The sequence below is a fragment of the Zosterops lateralis genome, assembly GCF_965231275.1.
Source record: "Zosterops lateralis genome assembly, chromosome: Z".
NCBI classification, from domain to species: domain Eukaryota; kingdom Metazoa; phylum Chordata; class Aves; order Passeriformes; family Zosteropidae; genus Zosterops; species Zosterops lateralis.
The window spans coordinates 54202023-54219206 of NC_139800.1; positions in this window are offsets into that span (position 1 = coordinate 54202023).

A 17184-nucleotide genomic window follows, 5' to 3' on the forward strand; every position below is an offset into this window, starting at 1 on the left:
TATTTTGCATATAAGTACAGGAAGCTATTGGCCTTTTGTAACAGAAAGAGAATGCTAAAATTATTTGCATAATGTTATTATACAAATGACAAGACAAATTACCGGTACAAAACATCAGGATATGCAGGTGAATGCGGCCTTTTAATGACAAACTCTATGAAGTGAGTACTTCTGACAAATAAAAAAGACAATGTTGCTTGTAATTATTGGTAATAATGACCTGTATCATATGAAAGGATTTTAGCTTCAGCCAAGGATGTGTATTTTTCCTAACCAGATTACCAAACCATTGAGCTTTAGTTTCTTATTTTTTAAAGGTCTTCTAAAAAATCATTAATTTACTATGAGATGAGAGAAGATGTAGCACGTAATGATTAAGAATAACATTCATAATCAATGTTATGCTGAATTAGAATTATTTCTTTTTAACTATAACTTCTGAATGGCCAAAAGGAAATTCTTATTAGTAATAATTTCTAGCAATAAATCCAGTTACAACTTTGTCTATCAATAAAAATAACTAATTATGAAAAAAACTCAAGCAATACCTGACTAACTAAATTCCCACTTTTGTCTGAAGCAAGATAAAAATTGAAATAGATCTCCCCTCCTTCTTGCATAAACTTATCCATGTACAGTGTGTGAACTGCCATTGCTGTGGAATAAGATGGATACCCAACAAACTTTTTGCCCTTTTGGAATAAATAACTTTCTATTAACAATATAAATAGCAATAATTAACAACACTTTGCTATACTTCAGCCGTTTCCTTGGTCTTGAGGAAATGACATACATAGATCTCCACAATGACTGTAACATTTCAGAAATAATGGAAGCTGCTGTATTAAAATGCTTGCCTACTCTGTTATAATGATACTATTTCCTCTCAAATCTGTGTTGTGCAATTTTCAATTATTCTTAAAAGTGCAATTTGATACATTCTGGAGCAGGATTATGTGCAATGTATATTTGAACACCGACTGGCATAATGTGTTATCCTGTTACTTCCCCTTGTACATAAATGTTAAATAAGAAGAAAAATACAGCTTTCTTACTGCAAATGTCTCTTGTCAAGCAATCTTAGTCTTTCACCGAAAGCAAATACTATCTCTCCCTGCCATCCTAAAAAGAGAAAAGGCCTTTCCATTAAAAGAGTCAGATAATTATTAGCCTAGTCTCATGGACTTAATTTAATGTCTTCTCTATATTATTATTATCTTTTTAGTGTTTTGTGAAGTTTGGTAGGTTTGGGGGTTTTTTTTGTTTGTTTGTTTGTTTGTTCATTTTTCAGTTCCGTCTTAAATATAGGGAAATATTTTGAAACTACTTTGTGTTTATATCTGTAGTTTATGTTGAGCATCTAAAGATTTACATTTTCTGGAATCATGAAATTAATCATGTAATCATGAAATTAATTCATATAATCATGAAATTACAAACTAAATCCATTCTGAAAACTGTGGGAAGAGAGATGAAAAGCCAAAAAATTTAGATCAATTCTGATTTATGATAAGCATACAATATAACATACTCAGAGTAAGACCTGCCTTCTGTTTTGCTTTTTTGCAACAAAGCTGGCAGGATAGTCTCTCCAAAGGGAATTGTCAACTCCTCCTGCTTGGTGGTAGTGCTCAGGCGCCTCCCCTGTTGCAGGAAGTTGCACACTGAATGATGTAGTGCTGTAGATCATGGGACACTTTGGGAGTGGGAATCAATGTCTTCAGGCCTGGAGGCTGCTTGAATGGGAGCTTCACAGGTGAACCACTGATATAAGGATGTTGGCATCATAAAATGCACTATCCCACCTTACAAGATTTGCCACTTATCAGCCTCTTCCCTTGTCTTGTTCAACACCAACCTGCAGCCTCTGGTGATGGGTGTGCACCTACTCTGCACCTGGGTGGCTACTGCAACTGGCCAGTTGTTTGAGTCATTAACCATTAGTATTCCAATCTCTCACTGGCATGGACAGTCACATCAGTCTTCTGATGAGTATAGGGTTGATCAACCAGGAGTAATATACTCTTTTGTGTACTGGATGTGGGAAATATAGATTTGGAGTCAATTGTTACAGCCTAGGTATTGCCTACTACGCTGACTTTTTGTTCAGACAGGAAATAAATCCATAACTTTGGGGTGAAGTTCAATGCCTTTATAATACAAGGTCTTGCAAGGACTAAATTAAGTAGTAGGTTTGAAACTTAATAAACACTTTCTGTGTGTGTTCACACAAGTACTGTGTATGGTAATTGGCTATGTAACACTGGATGATGCTGCAGCTACCACTAAAAATTTTTTTCAAGAACAAATTACTTGAGTATATTTAATGACATAAATCAGACACTTCTAGGAGGAAGCAGTCAGGGTATACACTGTGAAAGTTCAATTTGTCTAGGGGTCCATTATGCATAGAAGCATGTTTTTAATACTACTGATTTGGAGTATCTCATCACATACTTAGAAGTGATTTTCTGGTTATTGCAATGGGTATCTAGTGCTACACAGACATAAACATTATGAATGGAAATTAACTTATACATCTGGTGATGCTGAATTTCTTCTTGAATAGAGATGTATAGTTTAACTTCTCTCAAAATTCTTTGATCTGATAATTCTTAATCATGATATTGCATCCATCCTCAGTTTTTTTCCCCGATTTTGAAATATTTTAAAGTATTCAAAAGCTGTCTGAATACAATTCTGTTCAATGTGCTCTAGGATGACCAGCTTGAGCTGGGAGGTTGGACCTCTATAGTCCCTTCCAACTCAATCCATTCTGTGTTTCTATAATTGGTTTCATGATTCTGTGACGAAATGTGGAAAGTCATTCCTTGGGATTAATTTTTGAGAAAGCTGCTGGTGGTGTTGTATGGCTTGCAGATTTATCAGATTTTGAATTTTGAATCGCACATGACAATAGACTCTGATTCTCATCATACATAAGAAAAATGCGGCAGAAATTGAAACAAATTGGGTTGAAACTGGATCTTTAGGTGTTTCAGAATACTACAGGGCAAATTCTTACTTAGTGCTTAGCTCTACAGCAAGATTTCTCCTACAAGTTAACGCAAAATTTTTAAATATTTAAGAATGAGTTTCTCCTTGTTTCCCTAACAAAACTAGTCTTTCAAGGTTTGTTCATTAGTTTTTATAAGGTATATTTTTAGGTATTTGACTAGATAGGAATTCTGAATTCAGTAGTTTATTATAGTGTAGGTTTGCAAGTTGTGTACAAATTACATGTGCTAGCGTGAATGGCACAATAGATGTGTTGAGCAGTTTAAATAACTGACATATTTTGATAACCTGAAAGATAAAAAAATCTTGAATAAGAAGGAAAGAAATTGTTTCTACCTTTTGGAATGTTGCATTTTAAAATTACTAATTAAAAGAATTTTAGAAAGAGTTTTAATTTTTAGGTTAAAGAACTTAATTTGTTGCTTTGATTTTATGTTGCCTCAAGGCTGACCAATGTGGTACTGGTGACGAGACTGCATTAAGTATTTTCTTGAACATATTTCTTACATTTTTGCTGCAGGTGCCCAGCTGAAAAACCAGCCCTAATTTTGTTGACCTTGTGTTGTTCACAACCTGCTGAAAATTTGCAGAACCGGTGGAACTTCAAAGACTTTGCTATAGATTTGTTTAAAGAAGTTGTGTATGTCACCAGAATGTTATAAGATAGCAGAAACATGTACATAATTTGAGAGTTTGTCACAACCACTACTAACAGCTGCATTTCTTTAAATTGATTTGAAATTATAGTAGAAAGATTCTTCATTTGTGCACAGATTACTGAAGCAGAGAGGACTTGGAGGCTCAGATATTTCTCATTCCATGCACTATGTATTTATTGTTCAGCCATAGCTACTGATAGTATGTTATCCTGCTGACATAAAATTTCAAGTAATTACTGACTGACAAGATTGCTTTTTGATAGGGTAAATCACATCACAATGTCTTTGACACAAAAGTAATTTTCTGTAGGCAGACATCCAAATCAGAAGAAGTCTTATCTCAGTGAAATTCTTTTTGTTAGCTGCTCTGTAAAGGTTGCAAAATTTTCTGGACATGGCCTATAAAGAAAATGTTTGGACAGATATAAGGCTTCTCTTCTAATGATACTCTACCCAGAGCGGATTTGGAGGCCGAAGAAAATCCTAACATAGTTTGTTGTAGGTTACTAGGAAAACTGCTCCATCCTGTTTGCGTTTCCCCCTTTTAGGCTTTGCCTATTTACTTGTGGATCTATTCTAAGCTATGAAAAGCTGTTGCTTCGCGTATCTGTCTCTCAGGTCAGCTCAGCGCCAGCTGGGCCGCCCTGCTAGCTGTGATACACCCAACAGTACCTTCGCGTGGGTTTTTGGCTCCGCAGCCCCTTTGCCTTAGCTGTCTCGGCCGTGGTTAGAAAGAGGGGACACTCCAGGCTCAGGGAGAAAAGGTTTTATTCGGGTAACTCAGGGAGCAGCCCCTGGTTCCAGGCCTGTGCCTCTGGGGAGTGACCCCGGGCCTCGGTTACAGGGGGTTTTTGTTCCCCCAAAATCTCAGGGGTGGATACAGGTTACAAGACCAATCACACAAAGCCAGGTGGGTAAGGTCAAAATGCAATACACAACATTAACAAATCAGGTGGATTTGGGATGTGGCCCTGTGAGACTCACCAATCCCTGTCAGACACCTCTCCTGAAGGTCTGGGGTCTGGGGGATGGTGGACATGTGGGGGAGAAGTACAATGGGATGGGGGAAAACACAATAGGACGATCGAAACCCAGGGCAGAGGATTAGAGTTGTCTTGGCAACTCTTATCAACCTCTGATAAGCACATTCCAAGACAGTAGCTTTACCTGGCTAGGGTTAAAGTCCAAATCACATCAAACCTACAACTAAGAAACTTATGATACTATTCCAGCACCCCCACACCTCCCCCTTTTTCTTTTATTTGTGTCACTGGTCTGGAGTGGAGATATCTGAATCACATTCGCTGCTGGAGTCAGAGTCCGGTGGGAATTCGATGGCAAGTGTATGGCGCGTTTTCCCCTCTCTAAGGGCTGGTTTTCTGCAGCGTGGGACGACGGCATTGACGGCTTGTAGCATCTCCTTGAGAGGAGGTGTCGAGCCTGGTTCTCTGGGTATCAGATTTATTGCAGCAGTGCACTCCTCGTTCGCATGAGAGAAAGCCAACTGCTGAATCACTTGTTTCTGTGCCTCCTCTCCATTAAATTGCTGTTCCACAGCTGAAGCAAGTCGCTCCACAAATTTGACATAGGGTTCTTGTGGTTCCTGAAAAATGTCTAAGTAATATTGTGAGGGGCCATCGGGCCGCATTTTCAGAAAGGCTTTGCATGCTTGATTAGCTACAAACTCAAGGACATTTTGGGGAATGTTGGTAGCCTGGTCTGAGGCTGCTTTCCAATCCCCTTCCCCTAACAGGTGGTTTAGGGTAATAGGATTGCCTGCATTATCAGTTGCTGTGGTTGGGTCCTCCAGCAAACCTGGCAATGCAGCTTTCAGCAGTTTTTTCCAAGTGACCTCCCATAGCTCAAATTCCATTTTGCTTGAGAGGCACTTGAAAATCTGCTTCAAATCAAAAGGTACAACTGTGATTCCACCAAAAGAAGTAAACAACAAGCCTTCGAAATAAGGGCTATGTCACCCATATTCCTTTAATGCCTTCATGAGGTCTTTGACAAGCGTCTGTGACAACGCTTTCCAGGTGGCTACCGTGGTTCCCTGCCCCCTGCTCCTTCGGTATGTCACCGGAGTAACTGTGGGTACCCCATCTGCATTGGCACCCCCGAGCTCCTGCTTCTCTCCCTCCCGGACCCCAGCCGCTGCCTCAGGTTCCCAGTGGTAAGCTGGGGGCTGCTCCCAGCCTGCCTGTGGCATGGGCGGCTGTGGCCGTTGAAAGCTTGGAAAAGCATTTCCCAAAAGAGGTGCAGTCGGGGACACCGTGTTCCCGAGTGGGGGGTAGGGCGGGGGCGGTGCCGGTGGGGCTCCCCCTGTGGGAGGTGGCTGCGGGGGGGCGGGCTGGGGCAGGGGCGGCGCCTCGCTCGCGCCGTGGGGGGGAGGGAAGGGGCTCCACGGCGCTGTGGGGTGCTGCTGCGGCGGGGGGAGAAAGGGAGGGGGGGCCACGGAGTCCGGTCTTTTCAGCCACTGTCCTGGGAACCCGGCAAAAGCGGCTGCAGCGCCGGCATTCGGTGGGGGGAGGGGAGCGGGCGGCTGCGGTTCCGGGGGGGGGGAGGCAGCAGCCCAGGCAGTCCCAGCACTGGGCGGTCCCAGCACTGGGGGCGGCGCCGGCAGCCCGGGCAGGGGCGGGGCAGCCGGCAGCCTCGGCGGGGGAGGAGGGGCCGGCAGTGCCGGCGGGGGAGGGGCAGCCGACAGCCCCGGGGGCAGCGGCGAGCCCCACGCTGTTGGGGTCGTGTCCTGATTCCCTCCCGGTCCCAGGAGCAGGGGTGGGGGATGTGGGGCTTCCCCGGGCCCACATGGCTCGGGATAGATCGGTTCCGGGAAACATGGCTGGGGAAAAAGGGGGTGGAGTGGATAAGGAGCCTTCCCGGAGGAAGGAACCGCCCGCTCCGGGGGCGGGGCGGGCAGGGGGAAGGTTCTGGGCGGAGTTGGGGCGGTGCCCTCACAGTAGGAGTTGGGTAAACCCCACCCCTGGCTCTGCGGGGGCGTGGGAAGGGGCGGGGGAAGGGGCGGGGGAAGGGGCGGGGGAAGGCCTTGTGAGGGAAAAGGGGGCGGGTACAGGGAAGGGCCAGTAGGAGGGGGCTGAAAGGCATTCTGGGAACAAGAAGAAGGGGGAAGGGCACCAAGAGGCTGCACCTCGTGGCTGCCGCCATTATGGGGGCCTTTTCCTTTGTTCTCTGGGGAGGGGGGGGTCTCTGTGTCTCCCTTCGGGGGTTTCTCACAGCCGTTCTCGCTGCCGGACCCCACCGGGCGGGTTGGGGACTGGTGGTCTTCCTCGGCGAATGAGAAACGGACTCTGGGTTTGTTGGCTGGGGAAATCGGGGGGGTAGTGGGGGGGGTTTGGGCGTTCTGGCCAGCCAGACTGCCCCGGGAGCCTCTCGCAACCCGGCCGTGGCTGCGGGGGCCGGGGGATCCAGGAATTCTCAAAATGCCCGGAGAGGGGGAACCGTGGGGGGCCGGAGCATTTTTTAAAATACCTGGGGGGGTTTTGGGGGTTTTAGGGGATTTAGGGGGCTTGGGTGACCTGGAGGAAGGAAAAAGGGGAGACCTGGGGGGTTTGGGAGATTTCGGGGAGGCCGGGGGATGGGACCGGGGGGTTTGGGGGGACTTGGGAGAGGCAGGGGGAGGGGTATGGGGGGAAGGGACTGAGGGACGGCAGTGAGAGAATGCAACTTTGTTATCTTGCATTCCTGTGATCTCTTTTAAGGCAGCTTTTATTTGCCACGGCCAGAATGCAAATTTTGCAGCCAGGACGTCTCCTGACTTCCCTAATTTTTCCAACTTTTTAGAAGCATTTTCCCAGAACCAAATGCTGTTCACTTGGTCCGAATTAACATTCGGAAAATGCAAAAACAAATACCTAATAAACTTTTTCAGATCCTTTTTTGAGTATTTAACTTTGGCAACAATTAAAACTCCAATTAAACTTTTAAAAACCTCTTTCTGGGTGGTGTTTAGTCCGTTTCCCATTCCGACTAGCTGTTATCCTTTTCCACCACCCCTTCCCAGCAAAACCACCCCCCAAATCCCTGTGGGCGTCCTTTCCTAGGGGTAAGGGCTTCCTTCGGGTGGACCCCCGGTCCCCCCCTGTCCCGTCCCTCCTAGGGTTCCCTGAGGCTTCCCAAGCCTCTGTGGTGAGTATCCTCCCCTCCCTTAGAGGAAATATACTCACCAAGCCCTCGGGACACTGGAGACGTTGCTGGGGCAACCACAAGCCGGAAGGGGACTCCTGGGCAGGAGCTGTTCCCTTCTTCCACCAGGGGTGCTTTTTAGCAACCCCAGTGGCTCCGTGAAATGCTGAAGACCTCGGGACACGACAAGGCGACGTCCTCTCAGAAGGTCTCTGGGTCACAGGGTCCGAGTCTTCCTCAGGCCTCCGTGTCAGCTCCCACGGCACAGTGGGTCAAAAGGCGTCTGCAGGCCCCACGAATGGGCGCCAATCTGTTGCTTCGCGTATCTGTCTCTCAGGTCAGCTCAGCGTCAACTGGGCCGCCCTGCTAGCTGTGATACGCCAACAGTACCTTCGCGTGGGTTTTTGGCTCCGCAGCCCCTTTGCCTTAGCTGTCTCGGCCGTGGTTAGAAAGAGGGGACACTCCAGGCTCAGGGAGAAAAGGTTTTATTCGGGTAACTCAGGGGCAGCCCCTGGTTCCAGGCCTGTGCCTCTGGGGAGTGACCCCGGGCCTCGGTTACAGGGGGTTTTTGTTCCCCCAAAATCTCAGGGGTGGATACAGGTTACAAGACCAATCACACAAAGCCAGGTGGGTAAGGTCAAAATGCAATACACAACATTAACAAATCAGGTGGATTTGGGATGTGGCCCTGTGAGACTCACCAATCCCTGTCAGACACCTCTCCTGAAGGTCTGGGGTCTGGGGGATGGTGGACATGTGGGGGAGAAGTACAATGGGATGGGGGAAAACACAATAGGACGATCGAAACCCAGGGCAGAGGATTAGAGTTGTCTTGGCAACTCTTATCAACCTCTGATAAGCACATTCCAAGACAGTAGCTTTACCTGGCTAGGGTTAAAGTCCAAATCACATCAAACCTACAACTAAGAAACTTATGATACTATTCCAGCACCCCCACAAAAAGCAAAGTGAAGAACACAAAGAGATGTCAAGTTTTCCGTCATCCCTTGGGCAATGGTGAAACAATAAGTTGTTCAAAACTTGCTGGTTCACAGGAGTAGAAAAGTGGAGGTTATGTATTTTTGACAGAGAGTTTGAAGCAGAGGCCATGGAAGCCAAGAGGGCATGTGATGTCCCCCATCAGCATCTCCTGTGGTCATCTTCTGAGAATGGATGCTGTGAAGCATTTCACTGTGCAACATGGAGTAATAAGACAGAGGTTCTAATGTTTTAGTTCAAGGTGAGAGGTAAACATTTTTTTCCAGTGTAACTCTCTCTTAACCACAATGGCTTTTTAAGCTGTTTTCTCTTGGGGAAAAGGTCTGTAACTCTGTTGTGGTGGAAACTGCTTCTTGAGGTTCTCATCATGTTCTGACAAAATTGTCAATAACTCAACTAATCACAATTTATGCCTGTGGCAATAAAGATGTCTTCTTGCTCTAAATATTTTACTGGCTGGTCAATGACTACAACTTTGTTTTCCAACTGCTAGAATTTGGAATAAAAATTGTGCAAACTTCTGAATTTTCTGTGTTGGCTACATGTTAATAAACTGGGTAAGGTTACTATTGCTCACTCTGATGCAACAGTTTCATTTAGGTATCTGATTTTTAAAGTGTGATAAGCATCACTGGCAGTTATAAAGTAGAATTTCATAGTTTTGAAATATGACACTGTTGTTACAATAAATTATTTTATGGATGAAATTGTTCCTTGTTCCTGTGTTACACTTTTGTTTGTGAAAGATTCTTTCTGGAAGTTTCACTCAAGGTAAGACTTCACCATAAACTTCTACTTTTCTTTTATATGAGTGATGGCTAAATACTGAATAAATTTGCAAAAAAGCTATTTCTCTTTATTATACTGTATTTTATAACCACAAGAGTTCTTAAATATATGTAATGGATGCCAAAATTCAGCATGAGAACCTAAAATTTTAACTTATATAAATGCATAAATGAGTACTTGGGGACCAGCTCTTGCTACTTCTAGATATGGTGAATAATAATTTACTTAGTAATGGGGCACTTTTACAGTTTCAATAGCTTGTTGAGTAGGAAATAATTTGGCTGAGGAAGGTTATATGACTTCAGTACATAAATCTGTGTGTGAATATGGGAGTGTTTGGTTTACTACATTTGCCTATGCATTAAATATGTTTGATTAATTGATACATTGTCCTTGTTTTGCTGCAATTTAAAAATGTAGCTAGTTAATGGAAGCAATGGATAAATATTATTTATACTAATACTCATGGAGTTCAGGCTTTAACCTGGTTTTCATTTGAGGCGCTACGCCAATTACTACAGTTATCTCTGTGTTCTATCTTGCACTTATGACTAATGAGAAAGAGTTTAGAAGGGGAAAGGTGATGTGCTAATCGGCAGTAGAAATTGTAGAATTGCGCTTAAATTGTACTCTAGGTCAGCTGTGAACCTGAAGCCTTTTGAAAGGCATGGAGCCTTTGATGGCTGTTATCAGATCCAGAGTCTCAATACACTTGCCAAGTATACTTACAATATACCAGTTAGTGTACAAAATAGCAGTTTTCTAGATGAATTCTGATCTGCAGGGGAAGCATAGGAAGGGATTTGGTAGAGTAAGGTGGTAGCTTAGCAATATATCTGCTGTCACTTATTTTTTCACTGAGGCCATAACAGAAGGAAATGAAGATGTTTGCAAGAACTTCCTCAAAAATTAAAAACATAGTCATTGTAGCCATAGCCAGCAATCATTTTTTCATTCAATAGCAGTGCAACAGAGACCTTTTGCTTATAATTGTAAGTTTGCTTTGTTAGTCACTGGTATTTTATGGTCCAATTTTACAAAAAAGATGAATAATTTTCACTTAAATTGGCCCAAGATATCAGTGAAAAGAAAAAAAAATAGAAAAAAAAACCCCAAAATTGAAGAGGATCAATAACAAGAAGCCATCTTCTTTCTGTCAATGGTTACTTCTGAATACATAGAAATTATATTTCCTCAAATAGTCTAAAAATATATTGTCTTTAAATGTCATTGAATTTCAAATAGTTTTATAAAGATGCACATATATATCTTCTTTAATTTTTCCTGAGGAAAATATTCTGTGGCTGTCCTGTTCCCTGCTGGGGTCTTAAGTCCGATAATGGCAATGGGCAGAGTGACGTCTAGAAGAAAAAAAAAAAAAAAAGAGTTTCTCTAGGGTAATTTTGTTTGTGGGGACTGTTATACTCTTGCCAGTGCAGATAGATCCTCCAATAGCCTTTAAAACAGTTTACAAAACTGCAGATTTTATTAACTGGCATTGAGTGATTTCTAAACTCAGTACAGTTTCCCTATACATTATGCATTTCTGGCCACCAAGGGGACTACAACACAGTCTCCTGCTGTTTAACCCAGAGACTCACTATTTTTCAGCAAATCAAATCAAATCAAATTTGATCATGTATAGTGGCTTTACATATTCTCAACAAATTATGATTTCTTTGTGATTTTTCTTTGATTATACATGGCTGGAAAAACTTTATCTAGGTAAAAATCATAGATGCCAAGCTACTCAAAAAGCTGAAGTTCTATAAACTGTTGCTTTGATTCTGTCTGTTGTCCATTATTCATGCTAGGGAATTCTGAAGAGTAGTATTAAATCAGTTCATGCTGTAGCAGAATTACATGTGGGTTTTTTGTGCTGTTCTGTTCACAAATAAAGCTGAACACTATGGGGTGCGGAAAAGGCTGTTAACCATAAACTGTTCTACTTCTTACTTACTTCCTCTCCACACAAGGCTTAAAAAAGTGTTGCACCTCTACCGAATTAATTAATAGGTTTCTCTACACTTTCTCTCTACTAATTAATACTGCTCTGAGGATAACATTAACTATAATACATTAATGAAAACCACAAGCTTTTCAGGTAATTGTTAATATCATTAATGTCTTACAAACACGTTGATATGACTTAGTTCAGTTGCAGGAGTGTGAAGTATCCCCTGAAACATCTATGCAAACAACCCCTAACCTGGCCTAGCCTTTTCCTGATGGTAGAACAAATATTCATCTAACTACATATTCTTATATATAAATAAGTAAATTCATTTTTCTGTCACAGGCTTTTGAAAGTAAAATTCTTTAGAAACGTTGATTTTCTTAGCAAAATAGTCTTGTGTTGATTGTGTGGGCAGTCAGGCAGAAGCAAATTCTAAAGAAAATGTATTTTGTTTGCCCCAGGTACATATATGGAGAATTTGAACAACTTTTTACATATGTGTATTTCAGAAAGAACCTATAGGACTAAAAGCAACTGCTGGAGTCTTGTCTCAGGGCAGAAACTACCAAAAGAATCAGTGGGGTGCTTCCTTTGGGGCAGCAAGAAGATAAACACAAGTGTAATAGATATCTTACTGAGGTAAATGCATAGTTTATCTGTAATAAATAAAAATCAACTAGAAATAGAACTAATCTAAAGATAGACTGAAATTAAACTGATATAAATTCTGATAGAAGATGAATTAGTTTTTAACATGCTTTGTGACGCATTTTTCCCTAAGTGATAAAACCATCCTGTTGCTCTCTTTTTTTTCTTTTTCTTTTTCTTTTATAATTACAATGTAAATGAGTGGTTTATAAATAGTGCTCTCTATTTGTGTAACATGAAAAGGTACCACATAGCACACAAAAAAAGCATGCTTTATTAAATTGTGAAAGTTAAAAAGTGCTTCATTTTAGAGCATGTTTTTAATAATGGCAAAGTAGGAGGATAAAATTGTAAGAAGATATTTATAATTGCCATAGCAGCATGCTTAACAGAACAGGGATATCACTTTAAATAAGACTTTTTTTACAAGTGGAGAGAATACTTTTTTTTATTTCACAAAATCTATTGTGAACAGCAGTTGGTTCAGTCTTCAAGACCTTCCACAGTTCTGTTATAGCATTGCTTGGTCAGAAAGCAGAGGAAGAAGACTTGCTAATTTGATGATGTTCTATTTGCAATTAGTTAAATCTTGTCAGCATGGTCAATTTACCGATTTTATTTTTTGAAACATTGCATGGATCTGTGGGTGCATGCTTTGTCAGAATTCTACCTAATATAGAGCTTGCTTTTTTTTCTTTCCCAAATGAACATAGCACTTGGAGTATGAGAAAGATAGTTTTAGCTTTATCTACAAAATCAAAGCCAATGCCAGTTTTTATGTTGTTTCCGTATAACAAAGAAGCTTATAGAAATGCACCACAATTCATTTTTTAGTTCCATCAGACTAATCTACACTCTTGCATCAAAATTCCAAGTAATTGATGATTAAAATTTTCTAGTTGATGGAAGAGATCTAGATTTGATTAGATTGATTCTTTTTGAAGTATTTCAATTATATCTAAAATACTATGTAAAATGCATACTGCAAACACTGGATAAAACTGTTAATATTACTACTAATTTGCAATAACAGTGTTGTCATGACATTTTTCCTTAAATCTCTTTCACTTTTTGTACAGAGATGGAAATATAGTGAAGGGCATTTCGAATCCTAAATCGATTTAATTTTCCAAAGGCTTTCCAGAATTAGTGAAATGCTAGTCTCATAATTCTTTAGTGGTTTTTACAATTTTGTGAAGACATTAGGAATTACTTGATAACAGAAAATACTTACTGGATAGATACACAGGAATAGGTATCCTGACATATTTCATTCAAAACATACAAGAGTCAAGGAAGAATTCATAGTGCTTCTAGAATTAAGTTCACAGATGTCTTTTATACCAAGAGATATATGCAATGGATTGCATAGAAGTTTTTGTCATTTCATTATAAAAATAACTGTATCTCTTCCTTTAACAGCAACCTTTATTCTGCAATAAAGCTAAAATATTTCAAGAAGCATTGTCAGGAGTTCACATACACAGCAAAATGTCATCAACATAGCTCACAAGAAGTTCCAAAATTTCCTATCTTAAGCTTTCCAAACATTGATGTTCTTTCAGCAGAATATTTTTGTTCCTATCCTGTCATAACAGTAAATGAACAAATGCTTGAACTTACAGTTCTGAGACTGTAAATTCTGAGACTGTAAATTCATAATCTGAGGCTTGTAGGGGTAACAGGCATTAAAATTGAAATTACTATTTTTTAGGATCGTGAGAACGTTTTGTTATGAAAGTATAATATAGTACTTAACTGTCTGCTAGAACAATATTTTTTTAAAAAATCAGTTGGTACAGTAATATACATCTCCAGGTTTTATTGTTTCTCTTTACAGGTTAAAATTTAAAATTTATTAGTTCTAAGTGAAACAGAAAGAGGGGGAAGAGATGGCTTTTGATAGTCTGAAACAAGGCAAATGAAAACAGGGAGGATAAACAACCCCTTTGAAAGGTTTGTTTGATGTCTTACTAGTTGCGGATTAGGATCTTCTGATCAGAGTTCTTCAATACCCACTGAATTCATGTTTATTTTAATAGTACAGGAGAAATATAGATGCGATGGCTTGGATTCAGGATGTTCAGAGATTTTTGTGTAGAAAAAATATTTTTGATGTCAAGAACATAATATTTGGACCATCTATTTTGGATTTGAAGTACATTTTATTTTAGGAATGAAGGTAGTAAGCTCAAATGTTCAGCTTTGTAAATTGTGCATATAGTCATGAACTACTGAGTCTTTTTTGTTCTATTTTTGTTCTAAGCAGGTCATTATATTCCTATTTATTTATATTTTACATGTTGCCAGTTAATTTAAATATGCTTTTTGGATAATGAGCCATTTGCTTGGCTTGCTTGTAAAACAGAAGTAGAAAATTGCATTTACTTTTATCAGCCAGTTCAGTTCTTTGTTCTTGATTTTCAGCAATATTTGTGAATCAGCCATGCAGATCTTCTGTAAGGTTATTGATACGCTGCAGCTGCAAAATGCCCCGAGGCAAATATGTGGAGATGGAGGTCAAAAGACCAAAGGAGGAAATCACTATGAGAGAAGAGAGGTGGGAAATGAATGCTGGTTGAAGTGAAAGTCTTCATGAAGAAATAATTCTCCGGCAGCAGGACAAAATAAATCTAAGATCCTAAATATTACTTGTGGGTGAAATATTTGGAATAATACCTTAGAAACATAAATGAGGTTTTGGGGTGGGGTGTTACGGTTCATGCCATCAGCCAGCTCCAAAGCCCGGGACAGTCTGTCCCAGAGCTGCCTGAGAGCCCACAGTACCCACAAAAACCGCTCTGGTGTGCAGCTCCTCTCCTCCAGACCCATAAATACCCTCCTCAGCCTTTCATAGGAGACTCCTCTTGACATTTTGGCAGTTCTCAAAGAGCTGCGAGGAGAGCCAGTTACCAGGCTGTGTTTGGGGGCTGTTGGTTGTGCTGCCAGTGCTGCTGGTGTAACACGTGCTGTGGATCAACTACTCCCACTTGCCTGCATGGCAGGACACAAGCCAGGGGGTGGAGGAGCACCCAGACTATCCCTTGCAAAGAGGGAATATGCTGTGGGTAGCCCTGTTCAGGCACAAAGAGGGCAGTGCTGCCCAGCACTACCATTCTTCTTTGTGGCCTAAGGCCCATTTATGTCCTGCTCTTCTATTTCAGACATATAAGGGATTTTTTAAAAAATATAGTCCTATTAAATGTATTAAGCAAAATTGATGCATTTGTATGTTTCTGTGCTTGCAATACTGGATGTTTGACCTGTAACATGCTGGCAAGTGGATGAACAAATATTATTCATTGCACAGATAATATAGTTTAATATAACTCTGAAAGGAATAACAAAGTCAAAAAACAGATGATGCCATCACTTACTGTTATTCTGACCACAACATGGTATTGTTGCTGACTGAAGTTCCACTCTACTGATTACTATGTTCTATGAATAGAAAGCCATCAAAATCAATTAGCAGTAGAATTTATTAATATCAGCCGAACAAGGAAAATCAATGGCAGTAGAAAATAAATACAAATGCTAGTCTATAAAATTCTGCTATGTCAAATATATGTCAGTTAAAATAATGTAGGGAATACATGTTTTTTTGATACCAAGTACAGAAAAGTTAATAAGGTCTTTCTTATTATTTCATATTATAAATTATATATTTTCTTATTTTAAAATATTTATAACAGTGGCAAGAAAATTGCTTAAAAAATGAATATTGGTCACTACTTGTCCACTTTATATAAATCTCAGGATTTTAAATAAGATATATGAGATGAGCTATTTGATCAATCTAAGTACATATTTTAAAAGCTTCCTGAACTATCAATGTAAAAATTATGTGATTCTTCATTAAAATTTGTATTGTGATTCCAATTCTTCTACCTCTGCAATACATTTCTTGATGGTCCTAGACAAATGACTGAGAGTTAATAAAGAGTATTCAAGGCTTGTAAGGCAGAACTTTTGAGATCCTGTATTTTGAGTTTGGTAACTGTTCAACTTACTAAAAAATGACTTGTGGGGTGAGTTCTGAGTCCTGCTGAGAACCAATGAAAACTTAATGTCAATTCTATTGTTGTATACTATGCAGGTACCAAGGCAAGGCTAAAAAAATATTAAGAAATTACACAAAAGTAAATTCCAGTTTGTGTTATAAAAATAAACCAAATGATGTTTAAGTTATGCTTATACAGAGAACATGAGAAAATATTTTCTAGGTTTGTTTCCCAGTCGCTCCAATAGCAGCTGTCTCATGCAGGTGTCTTGTGGATCACAATCACATGGTAAAACTCATTCTATCTCACAGAGTTCTACTGAAGAAGATAAGTCATACATAAGAAGAGTGATGGGACTACAGAATCAAACAAAGTAGATTCAACTGAAAGGAGACTATGTGGAAAGGGAAAGAGGACCACTTACTTATTAAGTAAGGCAACAGGGACTTATTAAATCCAGAAAACTGGCTGATGGTGTGCATCAAATGAAAATGATATTCAGAATATTGATTTGTAGCTATGTAATTCTTTGGTTTTACTAGGGCTCACATACAGTTGTTGTGTCTGGTCAATCATTTTTCTGCTCTGAAAAATCCAATAGGGTTATTGACTCTCACAACTGCCTCCAGCTTATCACAGTTCTAACTTTATTGCTCTGTAGAAAGGGAATGCAGGCGACCTAGTTCCTTATAGGTACCAGCCATGTTAATTACTGAATACAGCCTCACCCCTGATGAGTCACAGCTGTAGCCAATAAAGATAAATGTGATGAAAGGGAGTGGGTTAGCAGGTGGAGGAGGATTACCATGGAGGAGGAAGCTTGAGGAAGGAGGAACAAGAGGATCGTGAAGAAGAAGGTTCCTGGGAGGAGAAAATCACTGCTGTGAGATCAGTCTGGGCCTGCAGTTAGAGCCTGTTGTTGGAACCTGCAGTCATAGTCTAGCTAGATAAAGGCCTACATTCAGAATCT